The sequence below is a fragment of the Desmodus rotundus genome, chromosome 3 (assembly GCF_022682495.2).
Source record: "Desmodus rotundus isolate HL8 chromosome 3, HLdesRot8A.1, whole genome shotgun sequence".
Classification (NCBI taxonomy): Eukaryota; Metazoa; Chordata; class Mammalia; order Chiroptera; family Phyllostomidae; genus Desmodus; species Desmodus rotundus.
This window is the reverse complement of record NC_071389.1, coordinates 168844593-168870645: the sequence shown is the minus strand read 5'-3', so window position 1 is coordinate 168870645 and position 26053 is coordinate 168844593. Positions and strand designations below refer to the sequence as shown.

The 26053-nt window shown below is 37.4% G+C and overlaps 1 protein-coding gene across 7 annotated transcripts in view; it reads right to left on the bottom strand.

Annotated features, from left to right (window-relative positions):
* SOX5 (SRY-box transcription factor 5) overlaps window positions 1-26053 on the bottom strand; it is a 908025-nt gene that overhangs the window by 765904 nt on the left and 116068 nt on the right. For all 7 annotated transcript variants that reach the window (XM_053921733.1, XM_024575365.3, XM_053921734.1 and 4 more), the window contains one exon: window positions 1087-1168. The gene's annotated coding sequence lies outside the window, so the exon portion shown is untranslated. The remainder of the gene's footprint in view (window positions 1-1086; window positions 1169-26053) is intronic.

Genomic DNA, 26053 nt, shown 5'->3' with positions numbered 1-26053 from the left:
GACGGCATTAGACTGGAGCTCTCCCCAAACACGTTTCCATTTCTCCTTTGTGCCAGGAGGGTTATTCTGAGTTCATGCCATGGCACGATCTATGACTGAGTCAGAGTTCCCTTCCTAAGTTGACCCAGCCTGGTTGGGTTGTTTAAAGGAAACACAGCATTCCCCTCATTGCATTCAAAAGTTGCCTGAGATGAAGTGAGTGGGGCAGAAAGAACATGGGCCATTAAGAGTCACCCAGTTATGCTGCAGAATCCCCACAATGGCATTTCAAGGTCTGTGTAAGAATGAAGCCACTGAGCCTCTTCCAACCCTGGTGTTATCGGTTGAAACGTATGCCCCCAAAATTCATATTTTGAAGTGGTAACACCCAGTATCTCAGAATAAATATTTGAAAATAGGGTCATTGCATATATAATTAGCTAAGAAGAGATCATCGGTGTGAGACCTAATCCAATATGGCATCCTTCTTAAAAAGAAAAAAAGAAATTTGGAGATGAAGACAGACACTCACAGAAGAAAGATGATGTAAAGACTCAGAGAAAATGCCATCCACAAGCCAAGGAGAAAGCCTGGGATGGATTCTCACAGCCCTCAGAAGGAACCAACCCTTTGGCACCTTGATTTCAGATGTCTATTCTCCAGGACTACAAGACAATAAATTTCTGCTGTTTAAGATACCCTGTTTATGGTATTTTGTTATGGCAGTTCTAGCAAGGACATCTGGTCTCCTCACATGTCAAATTCTTAACATACAAGATTCAGGACCATTATAAAGATTAAACATCACACTAGGTACTCAAAAGAGGACAGGCAATATTTTTAACCATATAGGAATATAATATTTGCAGTATTTTATTTCATTTCCTTGAATTGTACTTCTTTCTTCATTCAGTCAAGGAACAGGTATAGCATCCCTCAAAAGCTTGGTACCCCATACACACATCTAGAAGTTAGCAATCTCACAATGTTGCCACATGGTTAAAGGGAGAATCTAAACATTGTAGAGAATGTGAGTATAATTTATATTTATCTACAGAAGAATAAAGTTACATTTCCTGCACACACAGTGTCTAAACAAAGACATACCTGCCACATGCGGGGAGGCTTGTCCGAGACTTCTAAGGATCCTCTTGAAATATGTCTTTATACTGTGGGCTGATTACAAAGCCTGGAAGAGAATTAAGAGCTAAGTCATCTAGAGGCAGATTCATGACATGTGGAGTCAAGGCTAACTCTTTTAAAAATTTAGTTATTTGGGGAAATACCAGTGGATGGTGATAAGCTGAGCACAATAGAATACAGCACATCTACAGTACTACAGAATCCTTACAGTCTACCTAGGCAGGTAAGGAGCCAACAGCAGAAAAAAAGAAAATAGAGTGAATGATTTTTTTAGGTCGCTTTTCTTGTTTAATTGTTTTTATTTTTATTGCATATATTGGGGTGATATTGGTTAATAAAATGACATGGTTTCAGGTGTACAATTCTATAATATATTGCCCATATATTGGGGTGTATTCATCACCCCAAGTCCAGTCTCCTTTCATCAACATTTATCCCCCTTTTACCTTCTTTTACCTCCCCCAACCCTCCTTTCCTCTGGTAATCACCATACCGTTGTCTGTGTCTATGAAGGGGTTTTTGTTTTGTTTTGTTTTGTTTTTGCTTAATCCCTTTCCCTTTTTCACCCAGGACCCCAACCCCTATCCCCTCTGACAGTTGATAGTCTGTTCTCAGTATCTATGAGTCTGTCTCTATTTTGTTTGTTAGTTTATTTTGTTCATTAGATTCCACATATAAGTGAAATCATGTGGTACTTGTGTTTCTCTGACTGGCTTATTTCACTTAACATAGTACTCTCCAGGTCCATCCATGCTGTTGCCAAGAGTAAAATTTCCTTCTTTTTTATGGCGAGTAGTTTTCCATTGTATAAATGTACCACAGTTTTTTTATTCACTCATCTACTGATGGTTATTTTGGCTGCTCACAAATCTTGGCTATTGTAAATAATGCTGCAATGAACATAGGGGTGTGTGTATTCTTCTGAATTAGTGTTTTGGGTTTTTTCAGATGTATTCCCAGGAGTGGAATCACTGCATCATAAGGCAGTTCCATTTTTTAATTTTTTGAGGTAACACCATGTTGTTTTTGAAATCAAATGTTCCAAATCATAGAACACATAGAAAGGAAGAGGCATAGTAGGAAATTCAAGGTTCCCATGCTAGAAATTTGGAATTATAAAAAACACTAAATCTGTTTCTAGTGAGAGATGAAAAATAAATCCAGGTAAGGGCACAGATTGTCAAGGGGTGCTACTCTTGACAGCATGTTCAAGGTGACATTTAAGCAGGACCAGGGTGATTAGGCAGAGCCAGAGGGAGGGGCTTTCCTGGCAGAGGGAATGGCAAGGACAGCAGTGCCCCCTTATCCAAGGTCTCACTACCCGTGATTTCAGTTACCTGCAGTCCAAAAGTATTTAATAAAAGTTTTCAGAAATAAACAACTCACTAGTTTTAAACTGCATGCTGTCCTGAGTACCTCATCTCATCTCATCATGCAGGCATTGTATCATCTGGCATCATCAAAAAGAAGGATAAGTACAGCACAATAAGATGTTTTGAGAGAGAGCTAGCATAGTCACATAAGTTTTGGTATAGTATATTGTTAGAATTGTTCTATTCTGTCATTAGTTTTTGTTGTTAATCTCTTACTGCGCTTAATTAACAAATAAAACTTTATACATGGAAAAACATAGCATGTATAGGGTTTGGTACTATCCACAGTTCAGGCTTCCATTGGGGGTTTGGAATGTACCCCTGTGGATAAGGGGGAACTGCTGCATCAAGGCTCTGCGGTGAGAGCTTGCCAAGCATGTCCATGAACAGTAAGAGGCCCCTGTGGCTGCATGACGAGTGACGTGTGTGAGGGAAAAGTAGGAAATGAATGCAGCTGGAAAGGGCCACAGGGAGGCTTTGGACTTTAATCTAAAATCTGGTAGAGGGTTCTATTCTAAGTAAGCATTTTCGTTCGAGATAACTGTAGATTCATACGCAGTTATGACACATGAATACAGAGAGATCCTGTGTATCTTCATCTGCTTTCCCCAAGAAGTAACATCTTGCAAAGCTATCGTACCAGATCGAAACCAAGACAATGACCTTGATAGAGTCAAGACACAGAACATTTCCATCACCATAAGAATCCCTCATGTTGCCTTTTTATAGCCATGCCCAATCTCTCTTACCCCACGTCCTCTTTATTGGGGGACTGGGTGAAAAAGGTGAAGGAATAAAGAAGTACAAATTGGTAGTTACAGAATAGTCAGGGGGATATAAAGCACAGCATAGGGAATCCAGTCCAATAATACTGGGCTATGTATGGTGCCAAGTGGGTACTTGGAAACATTGAGTGGACATTTTGTAAAGTATATAATTGTCTAGTTACCATGCTGTATACCCAAAACTAACACAAAATAAAATTGAATGTAAACTGAAATTGAACAATAAAATTTAAGAAAACCTGGAAGCCATTAATCTATTCACAATTTCTATAATTGTCATTTCAAGGTTATATAAATGAAATCATACATTCACTCCAAGTATCTGGATATTCCTCCAGGTTGGTGAGTGTGTCAATAGTTAGCTCATTTATTGCTGAGTCGTGTTTTATGGTATGAATCGTTTAACCAGTCACTACTGATGGACACTTCGAGATTTCCAGTTTGGGGTTATGATGAACAAAACTGTTACAGACATTCATATACAGCTTTTCGTGTGAAAGTGTAAGTTTTCCTTTCTCTGGGATACATGCCCAGGAGTGCAATTTCTGGGTTGTATGGCAGTAGCATGTTACATTTTCTTTAAAAATCTGCCAAACTATCTTGCAGAATGGCTGCACCATTTTACATCCTCCTCAGCAATGCTTGAAGTGAGCCAGTTTCTGCACATCCTTGCCAGAGTTTGGCGGTATCACTGTTTTATTTTAGCCATTCTGCTGTTCTATGATGATGAACGCGTGTCAAATTTCTTCTCGTGTACTTATTTCATATCTATAGTGTCCTCTCTGAGTATATATTCCTTCACGCCTTTTGTCTATTTTCTAATTGGATTTATTGTTTTACTATGGAGTTTTGAAAGTTTATATTCTTTTTTTCCTTGGTTCAGTTTTCTCACTCTTTATTTTTATTTTTTAAATTATTTTATTTTTGTTCAAGTACAGTTGTCTGCATTTACTCCCCACCACTCCTCCCCACCCCAGCCATCCCCCCCTCCCTCCCCTAATTCCACATCCTTCCTTGGTTTTGTCCATGTGTTCTTTATAGTTGTTCCTGAAATCCCTTTCCCCTTTCCTCCCTGTTATCCCCTCTCACTTGCCCTCTGGTTACTGTCAGATTGTTCTTAATTTCAGTGTCTCTGATTATATTTTGTTTGCTTGTTTGTTTTGTTGATTAGGTTCTATTTAAAGAAAGTTTATATTCTTAATCCTAGTCTCCTGTCAAATACCTGGTTTGTAAATATTTACTCCCAGTCTGTAGTTTGTATTCTCATCCTTCCAAAAAGTTTTTAATTTTCAGAAAGTTTTTAATTTGATAAAGTTTTCAATTTTGATAAAGTCCAATTAATCATTTTTTCCTTTCATGGATAATGCTTTTGGTACAATGATAAAAATATTTTGCCTAGCCCAAAATCTTAAAGATTTTCTATTTTATTCAAAAAAGTCTTATAGCTTTAAATTTTACAGTTAGGTTCATGACATATTTTGAGTTAATTTTTGTATAAGAAGTAAAACTTAAGTCAAGCCTGATTAGCAATGTCTAATTGCTTCAATATCATGTGTTGGAAAGGCCATGTTTCCTCCTTTGAATTAATTTTGCATCTTTGACAAAAATCAGTCAAGTACATGGTCAACTTGGGGTTCTTTGTTCTATTCCACTGACACGGGTGTCGAAGCCTCTGTCTACGTCACACAGTCCTGATTAGTGCAGCTGTACAGTAAATCTTGAAGTTGGGTAGATTAATTTCTCCCACTTTATTCCTCTATTCAAATTCCTTTGTCTTCCCATATAAATTTAGAATAATGTTGCCTATATCTACAAAAAAACATCTTGCTGGAATTACGATAGCAATTGTACTAAACGTGTATATCAGTTTGGGGAGAAGTGAAATCTTTGCTACGGTGAGTCTTCCAGCCCATGAAAATGACATATTTATTTATTTAGATCTCCATCAGTATTATGTGGCTTTCATCATACAAGACATGTATACATTTTATTAAATTTATACCTAAGTCTTTGAATTTTTGAGTGACTATAAACAGTACTATATTTTCAATTTTGGTGTCCAGTTTTTTATTGCTGTTATACATGACTATAATTAATTTTTGCATGTTTATCTTATATCCTACTACTTTGCTGAATTCACTTATTAGTTTGGCAAAAATTTTTTAATCTCCTTGGGATTTTTTATATAAGTAATCATATCACCTAAAAATAGGAAACTTTCGATTTCTTCCTTTCTTATCTCTATGTTTTTAATTAAGTTTTCTTATCTTTGCACTGGCTAGACCACATTGAGTAACAGTGTTGAGGGCAGACATTCTTGACCTTGTTCCTGATCTGAGAGGAAAGAATTCAGTCTTACATCATTAAAAGTAACGTTAGTTGTAGTTTTTATGTTTTTTTATAGATGATCTATGTCAAGTTCAGGAAGTTCTCTGTCCCTATTTTTCTAAGGGTTTTTATCATAAATGGGTGTTGAATTTTGTCATTTTTTTCTGCATGAATGAGTAGGATCATGTGCTGTTTCTTTTTAGCCTGTTAACATGGGGATTCACAGTGATAGGATTGTCCTGAGTTGAACCTTGGAATAACCCCCAATTGGTTCTGGTGCATAATTTGTTTTATATATTGTGAATTCTACTTGCTAATATTTTGCTAAGGACTTTTGTGTCTGTATTCATGAAGGACATTGGTCTCTAGTTTTCTTTTCTTTTTTTTTTTTTGTACTGTTTTTGGTTGTGGTATCTGGGTAATATGACTTTCATAAAACGAATGGTTTTCTAGATTAGGTTTTGTAGGAGTGGTGTTACTTCTTTAACTGTTTGTCAGAATCCTCTAGTGAAACCACCTGGGACTGGGTATTTATTTTTTGGAAGTTTTTAAATTACAGATTCAATTTCCTTAATACTCATCAGTCTATTCAAATTATCTATTCAATATTGAGTGAGTGGTGGTGCTTTGTGTTTTCTGAGGAGTTGGCCCACCTCATCTAAACGGTCAGATGTGTGTGCATGCAGTTGCTTAGACTATTCCCATGTCACCCTTTTGATGTCTGCAGGGTCTGCAGTGATGGACACTCTCATTCCTGATATTTGTAAATTGTGTCTTTTCTTCTTTCTTTGTCATCTTGCTAAATATTTGTCAATTTTATCAATCCTTTCAAATAACTAAATTTTAAAAATTGATTGTTTTTCTCTTTTCAATGTTATTGGCTTTTGTTATTATTATTATTTCTTCCCTTCTGCTTCCTTTGCTTATATTCACCTCTATTTTCTTTGGGTTCTTGAAATGGGAGCTTAGATGATTGATCTGAGACTTTTTCTAATGTATTCCTTTAATGCTATAAACTCCCCTTTAAGCACTTCTCTATCTGTGATCCTCAAACTTGGATGCTGTGTTTTTATTTTCACTCAGTGCAGTGCATTTTTACATCCCTCGAGGCTTCCTTTTTGACCCATGGATTATTGATGGTGTATGCTGCTTACTTTCCAAGTGCTCAGAGATTTTCCCATCATCTTTCTATTATTGATTTCTAATTTGATTCCATGGTGATTAAAGAATACATTCCATATGACTTTAATCCTTCTATGTTTGTTGAGATGTGTTTTCTGGTCCTGCAGAGAGTCTGTCTTAGTACATGTTCCATGCCACATGAAAGGAATATATGTTCTGCTGCTATCAGATGAAGTGTCAATTAGAGTCTGTTGATTACAGATGTTGTGGAATTTTCTACATCCTTACAGATTTCGCATCTAGTTTTCTATCGATTGATGAATAGGGGTGTTGAAATTTTCAGCTATGTTTGTGAACTTGTCTGTTTTACTTTTTAAATCTGTCATTTTTTTGGCCTCATGTATTTTGCAGCTCAGTAATTTAGTGCATACATACTTAGAATCACCATTCTTTTTGATGGAGCCGTTCTTTGACCATGTATAGTATTCTGCTCTGTCACTGTGATTTTCTTCACTCCAAAATCTAATGCATCTGATATTTATACAGCAATTCCTTCCTTTGTTTTATTAATGTTTGCACAATACATTTTTATCCATCCTTTTACTCTCAATGTATCTGTATCATTATAATTGAAGAGAATTTCTTATAGATAGAATATACTTGGATCCTATTTTTTAATATACTCTGACAATGTCTTTTAATTGTTGTATCTAGACCACTTACATTTAATGTAATTAGTGATATTTTAGGCCTTAAATCTGCAATTTTTTCTGTCTTTTATTTTTCATTTTTGTTTTCTGTTTCCTAACTACATGTAATATTTTTTTGTAATTCAATCTTGGTTTATTACAGTGTTTTTGAGTGACTCTTTGAATAGCTTTTTTAGTGGTTGCTTTGGGTAAGACATTATATATGCATAAATTATCACGGTCTGATGGTGTCATCAGTTTACCAGTTTGAGTGAAATTGTCATGAATCATGCCAATTGATTATTGGCAGAAATATTGAATATTTCTGCAAATCGGTGAGATGAGTAAACCAAAAATGTAAACATGAGAATAAATGTAGCTATGTGAGATATTGTTTCTGTTTTCCCCCCAACTCTCCTATTTCCCCCTATCTAGAGCATGCAGTTATATCTCAACTAAAAAGATAACTGAGAAATTAACTGAGATTAGTAAAGGGGGAAAAAACCTGACCGATTTGAAATAAGATTTCTGTTATTTGATGTACACTATTTTGGATACACAACTTTAAAGATAATGTCTAACAAAATGTCTTTTCTAATGCATTAAAGTGAATAGAAATCTTTAAGTCTTTGAAGTCTGGACAAAATGTTCCCTTTATTTTACTTATCAAGGATATGTAGTGTTGACAATTCATAATCTGTTAAAATTAAGAATACGCTCAACAATGACCTAGGCTATTGTTCACTCTTTAGGAAAATACATTTTAGAGAGATGAAGTTAACTTGTACAAGGTCCCATGCAAGTAAGTAACAGAGGTGAGCCTAGAACCAAGGTCTGATGTTACTGAACTGCACAATGAGGGACAAAAAAATATTAATTTTTCATCTAAAGTGTCAACAATCTGCATGAGAATGCGGAGTTTCATTTCCTTAAGGAAGGCAAAATAAGAACATGGCAGATGGAATATCATCACTCATCCACACTGGAATCTCACCAGGACACCAGGGTTTAAACTCACCCACTTGCCAAAAGCATCAATTGATAATAAATAAATGGCCCAACCATCGATATTATTACAGATACTGGCCCACAAGAGGTTCCAAAAATGAAATTTTGAGAGTTACCATGTTCTTTTACACTGTGTATCTGTGAGTTTTCCCATCTCTTCAGGTTACCGCAGAGTGGCAAATTTGAAGGACACTGGCTTGTTTTCAACATTATGAAATTTTTACTCACTTTAGAAGTAAAAAACACTTGAGTATGTGCAAAAGGAACTGTCCTCAATTCCCAAAATATATTTCATACTCCCTCATTCCTTTTATAAAATATCAAACCTCTAGCTTGCTGCCCTGAGTGACAGACTTCTCCTTTTAGTTATGCATCTTCTATGATCCAACTGTACAAAAATCCTTGCTCTGTATCTCCCATTTATATTCACAGATACTATAATTAAATAATAGAGTTTCATTTACTTGGGCTCAAAGCCATTATTTTTTTCTTATTTTTACTCATATCTTTTCTCTGAAACATGTCCCAGTATTATTATCATCCTTGAGCACACAAATATGCAGATTTGTGAAACTCTAATGAGGTCTCCCTATCCTTCTTAGCATCGATTTTGCTTTGATTATATGTCTAAATCACCTCTACTTGGATGCTTTCTAAATTTAAACAATATCTGATCTTTCTGAAAAAAAAATCATCTTTTAACAGCTAACCTCCTGACCAAGTACATATACTATGTTTACTCCAGGAAAAAAACTCAGTTCACGAGCTAACTTGGGTTCCTTGACCTGATGCCAGCAGAGAGTAAATGTGCTAACACTCTGCACCAAAGTGAGAATTCAAGCGCCCTTCCATTCCAGCTCAGTGTGCTGCCCGAAGACAGAACACCATTCAACACCACGTATACAGAGTCATCTACCTGCCTCTCAACCAGTGATGCCACATGTGGTGAGGGACAGGGCAAGAAGGAAGGAAGGTGCTAAACCTTCCAACAGGGACTCTCTGACTCAGAAAGGAAAACTAAGCTGTACAGCTGTCACTGTATCCAACTCTTTAACCAGACAGAACTTCCACACTCCTGAACTTTCTTTTTTTTACAAGAGGAGAAGATTGCAGAATTTGTATTCACATGTCCAATGCTGTATTCTCACCACATGCCTATGAAACTCCTCTGTCAACAAGAGCATATACCCTGGCCTTGTTCTCTCTCTCAGGATTTCTACTCCAAATCCCCAGCACACTGAAAGCAGTGATCTCAGAGGCATGCATATAGCTGGTGCAAATTCTATTTCTTTGTTTGCCTCCTTGAGGATGGGATGGGAAAGGAAGAGAAGTGTAAAAGCCCCAAAGTGGCAGCTAAAACCAAAACAGCTAATGTATGCTCATGACATTGTTCACCAGTTTGCTGAGCAAATGCCCACTGCTAACTCAGAAATGGCTTTGTGATTTATCTTACTAAAAAGTAAATTAGATATACCTGTCTACTGGTGTTTATGGACCGAAGTTGAAATTATACTTTATCAGTTAAAAATCAGTAGGTGAGTAGACCAAATACCTTCATTATACACCATGAGCTGTGAATGGGATGATAAACTATAAATCCATTATTCATTGTTTACAGCCACCTTTCAACATAAAAAAGTACCATTCCCCTTTCCAACCACAGTACCATCGCAGGTTAAATGTAAACTAAGATAACTGACATCTAGTTTGGATAAGATAGCATGTAATATTTTAATGCTTTTTACACCAAGCCAGTACTCCTGACTAGGAGCAAAAATCATAGGGAAACACCAAATTCTATATTCTAAAAACAAAAAGTGATCCCAAATCAACCCCTCAGCTGACACGTTAAAGGCTGAATGGATAAAGACGGTAAGAACTACATACCAATCAGTGGGTTTCATCCTACGGTTCTTAGCCCGAGCTGAAATTGCAGAGTAAAACAGTATTCGGGCCACCTCTTCAAATAGAATGAAATTCCTGGTCCTCATATTAGTGTCATAGAAAGTTCAACCTATCTCTGAGTACTAAGTCAAATTAAACATATTGTTGAGCAATGTCTGCAAAGTACTTTGTTAGATGATGTGGAAAAAACAAAGTCATTAAAACTTATTAATAAAGAAGCTGTGATCTAACTACTTCAAAGTTGGAAAAGTCATTAGCAGAGTAAAGTGAGGAATGCATTCCAGAATGTTAGGAAAGGGGCTGTTACCACAGAACATACGTTTGTGTGTTCATATATAAAAAGTTACATACCACCTAAGACACAGTAATGTCAAAAATAACAGAAAACTCATCTTAGACATCTGGGATTCTTGGGTCAGAAGGAGAGGAAGGGGAAGAAGACTTGGAGCTGCAGTGGACCAGTGGGTGGTCTCGTGGAGGCACTGAGAGAGCAGGAAGAACCTGAAGAACAGGGCCTGCTGGCAGGCCCAAGCAAGAGCAGGTCGGGCTCATTTAGGAAGGAGCCAGAGATAACAGGACCCATACACTTTCATCTCAGGAGCTCAAGAATCAGGGCTTCAGTACCCACAGCTCACCCTGTCCTATTTTTTATTCCTCAGGGTTGGCCAAGTGTCTTTCTACTGACAGAGCTGAGGCTAGCCCATGTAAAATACTCATGCATTTCCACCTTACACCCTATCCGTTCCCCGAGCAATGGAGGGGGATTTCAGTAGCCAACCTGCTTTTTCTCTACAAATGTCTCCCCACTGAAAAAATCTGAAATCTCTTCGAGTATAGTATCTTTGGGGCCACAAAAAGCTAGGAAAGTATTTAAATGAAAAGATCTGAATAAGGTAACATCATGACTGAAACACAGCCTTAGGAAAGCAAATCCAGTCACTCAACTAGCAAGTAATAATTTCAGATAAGCATTCACTTTCTGATTTGGTAAAAAAGATGAGATTCTATGAGAAAGTAGAGGCACCGAGTACCTGAAGACGACTGCTACTGATGATATGTAAATAAGGTCCATACAGTATGCAGGTTACTTTTATTTTGAGCGCTGGTACTGAACTAGTTTAATTAAAATACTACAATTATAGCAAAGTGGCTACTAGCATAAACTCTGGAGTGTATGCTGGGTTGAATCTTTCTATCTGGATGATTTGGAGCAAGCTACTTAATCTCTAAACCCTAGTATTATCTATAAATTAGAAATAATACTTATCAGAGTAATTGTTATTCAGCATCTTATTGAAAAACCATGCTGCTCCTATTCTCAGACTTCATGGTTCAGTACGGGTTGGCCCACACCCCCGCTCGCACTTCAGGCTTGACTGCCTAGGCCTGAGTCATCTGGGACCAGTTCTGGGAAGCTATGTGGGGATCCCCATCATCACAACAATTGCTGGAAAGATCTCTCTGTCTCTCTCTGTGTCTGTCTCTCTCTCTCTGTCTCTCTTTTTCTCTGCCCCTCCCTCCTTCATCTCTCTCTGTGACTGAGGTTATTGAAGATCATTTAAACCTGAAAGTCAATTAAGAGGAAAGCAAAGCTAAGACACAGGACAACAGAGTAGGAAAGGATGCTGGGAAAGCCTGTGATCTTAAAGGTTATTTTCTGTTAGAGTACCACTATATTCCCTTTCTGCCTGCAGCTATTTTGAGACAGGTTTTTGTTTAACCTACTACATGGAGATTTTTTGTGTATGTGAGGAAAAATAAGATACTGCCCATAAAGTATGTGTTACTTTGGGCACATAGTAAGTGCTTAATAAATGTGAGCTGTTTTCATGTCCAGAATGAGAGATTCTTTAAACTTCCCTTTCCGAGAGGACTTCATGATTTTTTCCCCCATGGGACTCATTAAGATATCAAGGATTTTTATTTTCAAGAAGGTCATAATTAATAGTAGAAGATGTTAATAATAGCTCAAAGACATAAAATAGAAAAAGTCTCCCAAGGCAGCAGATGATCTGACTAGTAAGTGAACAGAATAAAAAATAATACTTAAAGTCATCAGAGCAGAGAGAGAAAACTGCCTAAGGCTGGGTTTGTCACCGAAAGGCTTCATAGACATCGTATTTGAGCTGGGTGCTGAGGAACAGGAAAGGTCTGGGAGGTTGGAGGGAGGAGCAGACAGTACTCCAGGAATGGGTCTGGGAAAATCTGGGCGGTGGTGCTAGAGCCAGGACACGCTTGACCTGCAACAGGGTTCATGAGGACAAGCCGTGGAAGAATGGCTGGAACAAGCAGCTCGGTGCAGATGACAGCTCTTCAAGGCAAGTCCAATCACCTTTCACAGAAGCTGGTTTTCACTGAGCGCATCCAGAGGTACAAAGGAATGATATTAGGTTGCTAATGTAATCCATACTCAGTCAAATTTTAAAAATAATAAGATAAATTATTTGAAAGGTTTTTATAACCAAATCACACATCTTTGGGCATATTATATTGGGATTTTTTTTTCAATTTTCTTACTCCAATTGTAATTGCTCATTTTTTACTCACGTTCTAAAGCCAAACAACTGAACATACATATATAAATAAGCTCTAAGGCATAATGTAATAGATATTGGGGTTTTCTCCTAAATATCCCCTCCTCGGCATGTAAGAGCTGTGCAGTTTGAGGGAGTGAACCCAACCTCTGGGGTGGGTCCTGTTAAATTTAAGGCAACCAAGGTAATCCAATCCGCGTTGCCAGTGATTGGTTAGTGAACCCTGGCCTACGCCAATCTATAAATAGCACTCCCCTGGAAACACACTTTGGATCCAGAAATTTGACACCATGTGGGCCAATAAAACATGCATGAAGTTTGCTTCTGGGAAAACATTTTCCCCCTGTTAAGAGAAAGCTCCCAAAAGAGATGATCTCTTCCTCAAACTCTATGGTATCAGACCTGGAACCGCAGATGCCATCTGCTTACACTACAGAATAAAGCTGACGTACAGAGTTATGAAGGGTGGAGCTCAGGGAATTGCAGAGAGAAGACGCTGGAAGACTGGACAAAGTCAACCCAATAATCTACCCTACCGCTAATATGTGGCTATTTGAGATATTATCTTTATGAATAAATCCAGTTGGACTTTTTTTTATCCTCACTCAAGGGTATGTTTATTGATATATATATTTAGAGAGAGAAAGAGGAAGGGAGAGATAGAGAAATGACAGACATCAATCAGTAGCCCCTATACGTGTGCCTTGACTGAGGAGCAAACCTTCAACCTTCTCATGCATGGGATGACCCTCCAACCAACTGAGCCAACCTGGCCAGGGCTGGTTGGACTTTTTTTTTTTTCAAAAACTACCTTAATTTCTTATTAAAATACTCTAATGACCCAGTATTTCTGTATCATTCGCAAATGGCTGTGATCCAATAATATATCTAATCTCATAGCCCTCTGGCAAGTCTTAGAGCCTCCAGAAGACTCCCAGAAGTGGGAATCGAGACAGGTAAACACATGGAATGAGTGATCCATATGTATCTGAGAGCACCAGGCCCGGTGATCCACGTCAGATCAGCAAACACCCTTCTCTGAAAAGATGAAGTAGTTGGTTGTCAAAGTCACCCAGACTGGTCCAGGTATTCTTGTCAAACGAGGGCACTCCGAACTTATACTTAACCAAGGTTCTAATAAACATAAAGGTTTGGATCCCACAACTCCACACTTCTTCTTTCCTCCTTCATAGCTGCTCTGAGCAGGGGCATTTCATTCCAGGGTCATATTAGTTTAAAGAGTTCTTTATAGATGAGGCCCAGCTTGAAAAACATTTTCTAAACAAGCAAATATTATTGACTGTGACTTCCTGTTTCACTGACAAATGACAAGTTGGGATATAATCTATAGGAGTGCAATTAACCATTGAAGCCAACTTAGATATGGGCTATACTAGTTTGGTAAAATGATGATAATTCTGCTAGTGTTTACTCCTTTATTTTTTAAAAAACTAATTTTTAAATGTTTGAATACAGGAGTATATACATGATATAATATATATGACAACTTCTGAAGAAATTACTGTAGCAGATATACATTTGTAAATGGTGATCAAGATGAAACAGTCATGCTAAAAATGAAAGTATTGTAGAACTCTATGCATAACAGGCTGCAGAGATAGTAATTTGTAACAGATTTATCGCTAGTCAAAAGAGAGCCAACTATGAATTACACTGGGAAAAGCTTTGTCCACAGTATTAAGCCAAAAAAATACCAAGATCAGAAACATTTTAATTGTATACATTATGTTGATAGCTACAAGATGATACTCTTCCATGGCTGAAATGTGATTCTTCAAAAATAAAATTTCTGATACATCTCATATCATTAGGACATTTTTAAATGCTTTTGTTTTGACATGAAATTTGATATTTCAAAAGTAATAGTTGAGTCCTGGAAGTGAAATTTCTAAGCACATAAAATAACACTGTCTATTTAAGCCTATACATAGTGACCAAGCCAGTAGCAATGAACATAACTAGCGTTCAGGAAACAGGGCTTCTTGGATATGTGGATGGGGCAGGATACGCACAGAACGCACCCGGAACACCTTAGCATGCCAACGAAGCTGTCACAGATGACAGCCCGAAAAGGTTCCCACTAGGCAAACATGAGACAATTTGATAAAAAAGGATAAGAATTGTAATAGATCAAACTCATCAAATATGTTTAAATTTATGATTTCATGATTCTATGTAAAATAAATCACTTGGTTTCCTTCTGAAGGTGACAGGAAGCTGTTGCACCTAAGTGTTAAAATACCTACGCCCCCTTCCATGTCAAAATCCCTGTTTTCTCTTGCTTGCTATGCAAAAACGTTAAATAAGATACAAACTTTTGTCACTGGCTAAACACCTATTATGAGCTCCAAATGTTCTTTGTTTAGAAAGATACTGGGGCATTCATTACACTAAAAGTGTGCTCTCTTTTCTTTGTACATCCTATCAGAGGAAGTAAAAGAATGTACTGATTCTAATGTTTCCTTCTTTTGCAAATGGAATAGCCTCCTTTCCAACCTGAGAAACTGTTAGCTACACTTAATGTCACCAACCCTTATCAAACCTGACAAAGGATAGTCTTCTGCGATGTTTATCATTAATGCAAGTTGGTCACAGCTACAATTTAAAAGCTCACTATAATCCCATCTGTGAAGGTTGACTGCACAGTGACCTTAGTCAAGGCAAAATCTGTTCCATAAAACCCAAGAACAGCAAGGTCCGTGGATGCCTAGGCAAATGGGTGCAGCAATGAATAGAAAGAAAATCTTACTGTTTTAATAAAAATCATTCATTACAATCTTTGCTATAATTTCACCACGCATTCATGAGTGGAGTTTCATATTTCAAGGCTGTTCTGAATAAGCAGAATAAATCAATACTGGATAAAACCAATATTACTAATATTAATTAATATCTAGTTCTCCTAATTATTTTACATCCTGAGGAAATTAGAAGTGACCATGTGATTAGTCCCAGCAAGAAAATAGAAGAAGGGACGTTTGTTGCTGCTGTAATGAAGTATTTAGTTGCTAGTGCTCAACTCTCCAGCCCTCTCGCCCCTGTAGGAAGCAGGATTGGATGGACAGACCATGAATTCAAAGTCTGGGAAGTTAAACCAGCACATGGAAGACAGCTGAGCCAGTGAATCACTTAAGCTCATAAATGAGATTTTGGGGTTGTTTATATAACAGCAGCGTAATTTATTCTAATCCAAATGATGTGCATGAGTTCTGCACTTTTCTCAAACATGCTTTCCATGAAGATCTAATAAAACTACCCCCAAAATATTGATTTATTGAGGTCAACCCAATTATTTGGATTACAAAAATGTAAGAAATTAGAATTAATATTTCCAGGATTGTGAATTATTTGAAAATGTCAACTATATTTGATAAATCATGCCTAGTAACAATGAAACAACAAATCTGTACCCATATAAATATAGTTGAACAGGAATGGTATAAACATAATGTGCAGTAGCCACTCGGAACCTAGTTCTACCTTGAGAACTATGGGAAGAGCTAAGGTAAAAGGCAGTGGCTGATGACATTTATAAAATCGCTTCAGTCTCAACTGATTCTGAAATAAACTGATAAGGCTTATATTTTCTTGACCTCCTAATCCTAGGAACCAAAAAGTCTTAGCAAATGAAATTTGTCTTTCGTGACTCCTTCAAAGCTACTTGCTCTGATTAATCTAGTATGTGGTATCGAAGAGTATTGAAACTATAAAAAGCCCATTGTGAGATTTCAATAAGACAAGTTCCTAGACTTTTGTTTGATATCTTCTCTAAATAGAAATACAAGAGCACTTTTAAAGTGGAACTCTGTATCTTTCCTTACACAGGGAGTATTTCATATAGCAAGCAGTGTGTTAAAAAATCACACAATATTCCCTGGAAATATAATCCCTTTTACCCAAAGGCTCAGCAATCAATAACCGAAAATACCATGGCCTGCTGGACACACAGGTGTTTACCTGGGTCATGAACTAAAATGGCAATTAAACCAAATATTTCTATTCATTTGATGGGTGTCATAGGAGCTTAAATAGACATGCTGGAGACAGCAATGCATGGACTATTGATCTGAGTGTGACTGAGGACTAATGAAATCTCTTCCTCAGCCACAAAGGTGCCCTGGGAGGTCTGCTGGCCCAGAATGACCTGGTGGCTTTTGAGATGTGCAGGTACCATCTGACACTACACAATAATGATGGCGCTGTATGGGAAGTGGAGATAAGAGCTTCAGCGTGCATTTTTGGCAAGGAAATCCACAACATTTCATTTTTAAAAAAAAGGTAGTGGGCAATAACTGTACAGTTTAATTATTCCTTTGGGTTCCACAAAGAGCTAAAAATATATAAAATCACCAGCCACCAATCTGCTACCTGTGGCAGCAGACAAATATTATAGTGGAACTTTAGGGCAGATATTGAAATAAGCATGTCCAAATTATTTAGAAAAGGATCTGCAGCCCAAGGAGAATTGACAGCACAGCTTTAAGAACAGATAAAGAACTGCCTCAAGGATCTGTCTTGTTTCCTTACTTTTTAAAAGTAATACCTTCATTTGCATAGTAATAACCCAATTATTGTAAGATTAGGTGACTGGAATCTCATTATTGCTATTTCCACAAAACAGTCAATATTCTATTGAATATCTTTTAATGTTACGCACCTTAAAACATAATTATTTCAATATACCCTCACTCATCTTTAATGTAATTTTCTTTTCTGAAAAACCTTGCCATAATTGTTGGTTTTTTGGAATATATTAGTATTTAAACAAGTACTTTTCCCCTCAGGCTGCTTTGAGAAAAAGCAGAAACACCCAATAGCTTGGGGGCATTTCTGCCTTCCTCCCGCTCTGAGATTAAGTCAACCAAAGACCAAAAGCACTGCTACCGAAATGTGTTGTAGCATCCTCCAGACTGTTCCTAACGCTCTAGTTTCCCTCGAGCTCCACAAAGATGCTTCCATGATGAATATTGGTCTAAGGCAACTTTGAAAGTGTCAGCAAATACATTCTGTTAAATTACAAATGATAATCTGGGCTCTTTTAGTTGGTTTGTTTGTTTGTTTTTCCCCCAGGCCTCATTGTATTAACAACAAAGGCCACAATCCCCCATCCCAGACAGCTGACTTGTTGGGAAGACCATCTGCCGGCCATAGGTTTACCTGCCATGGTTTTTAGAGTTTCAATTACAAGATAATCAGTAGAGTAAGAGGCTCGTTACAAGATTAACGGTGGAAACAAGGCAAGGAAAGTACAGGGAAAAGAGATAGGACTGTGTGTGTTAAGAGACTACAGAGCCATACAGGCTATTACTTCAAAACGATATCAAAATTAATGTACAGTGAAAATATAGCAGTTAGATTTTGTCACAAGAGGAAATAATATCAAAGGGCTGTGGTTTGGAATCGGTGGTTAACACTCCTTGACTGGGGCCTTCGGGATGTTAATTTTTCTGTATTTGGTGTATTCATGACGATAACAACTCATGGAAAAAAGCACTGTGCTCCTTAGTCAACACCAACTACGTTTTCTCAAGACGTAAACTTCATCGATCATTAACATGATTCACCAGTATTTTTTACACGTTCTGATGCACAGAATTTCAACAGACATCAGACGCTCCTGAAATCCCCCCTGACCACACTCTATCGCTCACCCAGCCATCAAGCCAGCCACGCTCCACAATTCCCGTCCTGGATCTTTGTGGGAAGTACCAAGGCTGGCCCAACACCCTTCTGCAGGTTTAATGAATATCCATATTTTGTCATTTTTGATAACAATGGGGAAACCACCATTCTTTATAATGAGTTTAGTGGCTGTAGACAGTTTTTCCCCCAAACAGAAAATGTATTAGCAAATTTCTGATTTAGTAAGCCTTTACTGGAATTAAGTTGTATGGTTTATCTCTTTCAAGTCACTGGGCTGCTCTTCAGTAACTACTCTTAGCAACAGGGACATGAGTCAGACCTTCAGTACAACCCCCACTCCCCTTCGGGAAGAGTAAACTCACAGGGCACGTATAGAGTCAAGTTCACCAGTCTCAGTTTGTGGTTAAGGTAGAACTAGAGTCCTGCCTTCCAAACTCCCATTCCAGAGCTCTTCCTATTTCCTCTCCCACATATTTAAATTCCGGGTTACACTACAGTGATGGGGTGCAGTTATATTTTTATCCCTCAGTGAGGAACATTACCAAAAGATGGTCCATCAAAGAACAAACAAAAAGAGCAATAATTAAAGTCATCATTTATACACTAGATATCAATGTATTATTTCATATTAAATATCAGAACCCTTTACTGTTGAAAAGCTGAAGTCTGAGAGGTTTAGATCATTGTTCAAAATCACAGAATAACAAGTTCCAGAGTCAGGATTCAAAACTAAGCCTGTCTTAAAGAGAAAGTGTATATGTTGCCGTCATAAAAACAAAGATTTCATATGCAATTTCCTCTGCTTTTGGCCTGACTCTGGCAACCTCTCTCTTTGCTGAGCACTCCAGACACCCTCCCACAGTGCAGACAGATTGTTCTGGGTAAGGGTGACCCCAGACAATTCAGAGTCTCCAGGAAACCATGCAGTCTCGTGCCGCCTTACCTTTAGGCATGACATTCCCTTTTACTGTAATGCCCTCACCTTTTTTTATTGCCTTTATCCCCCACTATTTATTTACTAAACTTCCATTCATGCCTCAAAAATCCTGGTCTCTCATTCCCTGTTCTGTGAAATGTTGCCCTACCCAACACCTTCCAGCAGAGTTCATCCTCCCTTCCTCTGCTCCTTCTGAATGTTTAAACTACATATTCAATTATTGAATGTAATTATTAGTTTACATGCCATCTCCCCTGAGGGAAGCTCCTTGAGGACGGGGCTTAATTCATCTTGCTATCCACAGTAACTGTTTGCAATATACCTGAAGCAGAGGTGCTGTTTCCGAATGTTCAACAGTTATTGAATTAAAGATATCTGTCAGAATTCACTTACAGTAATTGTCACAGTCTACCTTGCATGGTAAATTTCTGCTTATGCCTTTTCTGTATAAGAAATAGTTCGTTTCTTGTTGCCCTCATCACACCAAGAAGAGTGCCTTACACATCACAGGTGTTCTGGAAATGTTTGTAGACTTGAATTGCTGACAGGCTTTGTAAAAAGCGGGGGGCGGGGAGGCAAATAACTAAAATCTTACAGATTGCTTTAAACCTAGCTGAGGATAATAGTAAATTTCTCCCTTCTTAAGCCACTGTCAAAGAAGTGCACTGCAGTTAAAAACTTGATGGCTGGGTCCATGGCTAAAACGCAGCTTTTCCAGAGGATTAATTGAGTGCAATCGTTTATCTGTTTCTATTCAGCATATGTACTGTATATCTGCTATGCATCTGAAGACAGCTGCCATTCTATTTACAGCATTATCCAAAAATGGCAACATTAAATGCATCTTCCATCTCTTTGAGATCTTTTTCAACCACAGAATCATCTCAGATGTTCTGCTTTTAGAGCAAAATATATGAGGTGTGAATGTGTGTAACAGTAAAAGACTAACAGGCAGAAATCCACAATGGTGGAATTACCCACTGAGGGTTGATAAAATTTTCCTCCTTTTCCTATCCCAAGAAAAGCTAGGACAAGGAAACTAGAAAACATCAGGGGGCAAATTAAAAAGGTAGAAAACCCTGCCCTTACGCCCCTATCAGGAGTCTAAGGGCCTAAATATTGATTTTTCAGGGCTGTGTTGCCAAATGAAGAGATTGTGAGCATGGACTGAAAAACAGACAGCAGACGTGTGTGCTTGATAAACCTCCCAAATAATATTTTATAGACCTGATTAGTTTTTGGACAAAGTTAAAATTAATCTTTCAGTTATTATGAGAGGGGGGAATGCTGTAACTACCTGATTATTTATTTTAACTCTCCATATTATATATCTTAACAGGAATCCTCCGTCGACTTCACTGACACCTGAGCTCCAAGAAGACACAAAACCTAATTTTACACAAGCATATATAGTACTGACCATCCTGACTAATCTGAACAACCTGGGGAAGTTTACACTCTTTTAACTGCTCTTCTACTCAAAACTTCAAAGACACACACTGTCTGTCTTACTCAAGCTTCATTCCATTTTCAAAATCAATGTGGCAACTAGACAAGACAGGACAACAGAGCAGCGCTTTCATGGTGAGTTCCAACTAGACTTGGAAAAAAGTGAAAATCCAATTAACTCCTCCCTTCAAGAATATCATTTGCTCATTATATCATCGTTCCTACGAGTAAATGAGGAAGTGATCACTCTAAAAATATTTGCAACTTGCAAACAGTGCAGTGAACTGGTTGGTGGATAGTGTATATGGGGGGGAGGTGGGGGGGCAGGGTGGAGCCAGACTGTCTGGGTTCAAATACCAGCACTACCATTTACTCAGTGTGTGACATTGAACAAGATAAATAACTTTCTGTACCTTACTCATATGGTTTTGAGGAATAATTGAGTTAGTGAGTGTAAAGTTGTTGGAATAGTACATGCCACATAGTGAGAAAGACATTACTTATTTCTATTATTAGAATAGACCCATGGACAAAATCAAGGGGGAGGGTGGAGGCAGGGGAGGGAGGTGGGTTCAGATGGGGTGGGGTGGAGGGATGGGGAGAAAAGGCAGACAACTGTAACTGAATAACAATAAAAATTAAAAAAAAAAGAATAGACCCCAACATTTACTGAATGCTCGACACTAAAGATAAATTATTTGGTTTCAACATTTTTCAAATAGGGTCAGGGTTATGTGGGGAAGATACATAAAAGAAGAATTTCTATAAAGGAAATTACAAGAATTTATTCACTAGTTGTTTCTTTCGTACCTGGTTATTGTCTTGAAACAATTATGTATACATATACATACCCATACCAAATACCCATATACATACATGTGTATATGTATGTAGCCCTCCCTTTCAAAATTAAAGTCGTTAGAAAGAGGCAATTTTTTTTAGGTCATCCAACATGTTCTTAACAATGTCTAAGACAGGTAAATACACAAATATTTTTTCTATCGGTCAACCTCTAAATTATTTTTATTCGATTAAACAAACAAAAAATCTCAAGGATCATCAGAATAACATCCAAGCAACAGGATACACACACACACACACACATATTCAGTTTGAAAAACAGCAACTCAAAAAAGCAGACAAGTACCATAATGAGACACTCATACACAGTATCTGCCATGGCATTCTCACCTATTCTACAAGTTGGGTCAAATAGAACTGAAATTACTAGTTATGAAATATTCCCTAATATGAAATTCAAATTTTGAAAAGAAAAATCAATGTTATTCCAAAAAGCCAAATCCATTAACACAAGGGTTTTTTTTTTTTTACCATATGTTTTACTCTAAAATTTACATTATCATCATTCATCAAATCATTTTTGTAAATCTTGGAGGGGCAATTTAAGTACACACCAAGAGTCTGTTTGAAACATGAGCTAAAAGTTGGAGAACTGAAAGTGGAAAATACATGTTATGCCTCTTTAAAGAAAACCTAATGCATAATTTTTGCAATATGCCAAAATCATCAATCACTCACATTATTAATCTTGGGTGTTTGCTGACTGGAAAGGCTTCTAGTGAGTCTTTCTCTAAAGGGCTATAAAGCTTTCAAAATACAGTTATAAAAAGTGGTAAATCCACAGTTTTATTACCACTAAGACAAGAAGGCATATTTTTAAAAAGTAGCATAAAAATTTAACCACAACAAAATTATATTTAAGGAAATTCTAAATGTATGTGTATATTTATAAGTATATATGTATTTAATATGTAAAATTCATTAAACTTAAGATTATCAATAAAATTACAACAAATATTTGCTCCATGAGATAAAGCATTAAATATACCACATACGCACATATACAGTCACAATATTTTGCTGAGGACAACAATTGTGCTTCATTACAAAGATCCCAGTCCTAGGAATTAAGAGATCATTTCTGACGGTATTGTATTCTCCTTATTGATGTATTAGTAACTACATTTCCAAGACTTGAATTTTCATTTGGATTACAGAAGTCAATCTTCCATATAATTTATTTTCAAGGAGCGTTCACATAATAAAGCTTCTTAAAGTTTATCTCCTTTGTCAGCCATCAGCAGTAACTTCAATAATCATTCCAACGTATAGGACAAGATGATGGAGTCTAGGTTCTGCCATTAATCAGCTTATTTCCCAGTTCTGAGCCTCAAATCTACTCATCTTTACAAGCAGTGTTGAACTGGGTTAATATGAGGTGTCTTATGTCTGAAATTTTTATAATTAAGTTACATTTTTCCAAAGAGGGATATAACCAAAATTCAACTTTACTGCAGAAGAGATGCTCAAAATGTGCTCTGCATCCTACTGAAGAACAAATACAAATCAAAAGGCTGTCTTAGTATTTTTTTAAGTAAGATTTCATATTCACTGGTCACTGTAGACCAGACAGTGTACATCTATCTAGCTCTATCTATAAATTTATATCTCAGATGATAAAAGAGAGGCTCAGAGAGATTATTCAATATTCAATAGACCAGAGAGCTAGTAAGAGCTAAAGCTGGGGATGGACCCCCGACCTTTCTGACTCTGAAGACTATATATTTTTTATCTCAGCAACAAGTTCATTAAGAACCATGACAATGGAGAGGTAACTCTATTGCTAAATCTATTAAATAGTCCACCAGTGCTGAAGTCTTCCTCACTCTCTACTTTTCTTATGCAAGTTCTCTCCATTGGTTGGTACCCAAAAAAGGAGTTTATATCTTTAACAGGGAAGTAAAATTCAAGTATTCAATGCAAGCTGCTGATGGCTGGATATAAAGGCAGGAATTAAGGTAAGTGACTCGGTAGTTGATAATACATTTATTGATGACAATGGTACCTCCTGAAAATTAGAGAGGTGTATGGGCTCTGGTGACAGTGTTGAAGCAGGGAGAAGAAACGGAACAGTGCTCTTTATAGGGCTTCTCTAACAGGACTTGAGGATCACTCTCTGAATTACCAGGGGAAGATCACTCCACACTTACCACTTGGCTTAGGGTTTCCTCGCAGTCTTGTCATAATATTATCCCACCTTAGGAATCAAAAATTGGCAGACTGAGGAAGCTGAGAGAGCGACCGCACTCAATGTGACGTCTTACTATAATGATTCTAAATGCCCTCACTGCATCGTGCTGTAGTTTTTGGCACAGACTGGAAACCAAAGACCTGGATTTGAATTTTGGTTCTGCCAATTACTAGCGCTATAAGTTTGGTCAAAATAATAAATATCTCTGTGCTTCAGGTTCTTGTCCGTGAAAGTTGGATATTGCTAGGAACCTGATGGAATTGTTGTGAGGAGTCAAATACTACATGTAAAGCAGTGAGCACAGCGCCTGTCCCATGAGAAGCCCTCAATAAAAGTTAGCTGTTGCACCCCGGAAACTAATACAAAATAACATTGAATGTAAACTGTAATTAAAAATAAAATTTAAATTTAAAAAGACAAAAAAAGGCTGTTATTAGTATCAAAAAGCAATAGAATATGAGAACTTGCATTTTTAATAGAAACCCTGATGGTAGGATGCTATTCCTAGCAGCAATTTTCTGAGGTGGTGGAAAAAAGTTGCACTCTAGTAAAATCCAGGATATTTATGATATTTTTGTTAAAAGGAGAAAATACACACACAAAGTGTCTGGTCTGACTACTGTTTCTTACAAACACAAAACAAGTTCTATTCCAAAATTTAAGCTTAGAAGCTCTATACACATTTAACAGTGGTCAGTGTGAATAAAATTTCATTTGCCTTTTTCTTGCTCAACAGTGTTTCCTAAATTTCCTATAATAACCATGTATTTTATAATAAATATTTCATTTTTTAATTTTCTTAAAATAAGGATTATATGCATGCTTCAAAAATTAAATTAAAATAAAAACCAACCTATATAAAGACAGAATGTTAGGTAGTAAAATACCAGAAGTCGATGCCATGATACAATGTTACGACTTACTGTCCAAAAGGAGAGCTAAAAATCAAGGTGATTGTCTCAGATGGTTAAAATGATGCTTTTGCTTAAAGCAATTTTAAAATTATAATTACAAATTTATAAAATTATAAAGCAAGTTTAAAATTTTAAATTGTAAACTAAATTTTAGAGTGACAGCAGTGAGAATGGTAAGAACAGAAGAGATACAAAATTATCATAAGGGAAATGTTCAATTTGTGATCTTTATGGGTCATGGAGTTTGAGATACACAGTGAGGGATCAGAACTCTGGCAGGGCCACTGGTTCATATGAGCATAGAGGCGATCATAGATGACATAAGAATAAATGGGATCGAACAGAAAAGAACATGCACAATGGGAAGAGAACTGAGCTTGAACTCTGGGGAAAGGAGACATTAAGGAGAGATGAGAAATAAAGAGGCCAGCCGCAGTGACTCAGAAAGAATGCGCAGGTGGACAGAAAAGTACCAGGAGAGAGCAGTGTCTCAGAAGAAGAGAGGGGAAAATTTCCTGAAGATGTGAATCATAGTGTCAAACACTCAGACATATCAAGTCAGACAGGGATGCAAAGGGGCAACAGGATTTGCAGATTAGGAAGTGACCAGTGACCTTTTCCAGAGCAGTAGAAGTGACAGTATACGTGGAATGGTGATCACAGTGGGGAGGGAAGGGAAAGAGAGAAACTGAGAAAAATATTAGAGAGGATAGATAACCTTCAAGATGCTAGGACCTACAGAGAGAGCCACGGGGCATTGTCTGAATTTTTCTGAGCTTTGTAAACGTCATGTATTGGCTCCTCTGCTAAGGCTGAAGCCTTCCTCTGTGTCCCACCAAACTCTCTATTGAAATCTCAAAAGCTCAGCTATTACTATGACTACTTCTTATACACTTTCTGCAATCACCAGACATCTCCCTTCTCTGTACTGTCCCTCAACCAGCTAATGGAGATAGGTTTTTGCCTGCGTTCTTTCCCCACTGCTCTCTTCTGGTGAAAGAACACCCTTCTTCTGGAGGATATGTTCCAAGTAATTCTGTCTGCAACCAGCTACCTCTACTCTCAAAAAGGGAGGCATTTAAGCAAGGGCGGCTCAATGGGAGCACTCCACCTCCCTTAGCATAGTGAGTGATTCAGAAAGGGCAGGGAACCCAAAGTGTGCCAGTCACAG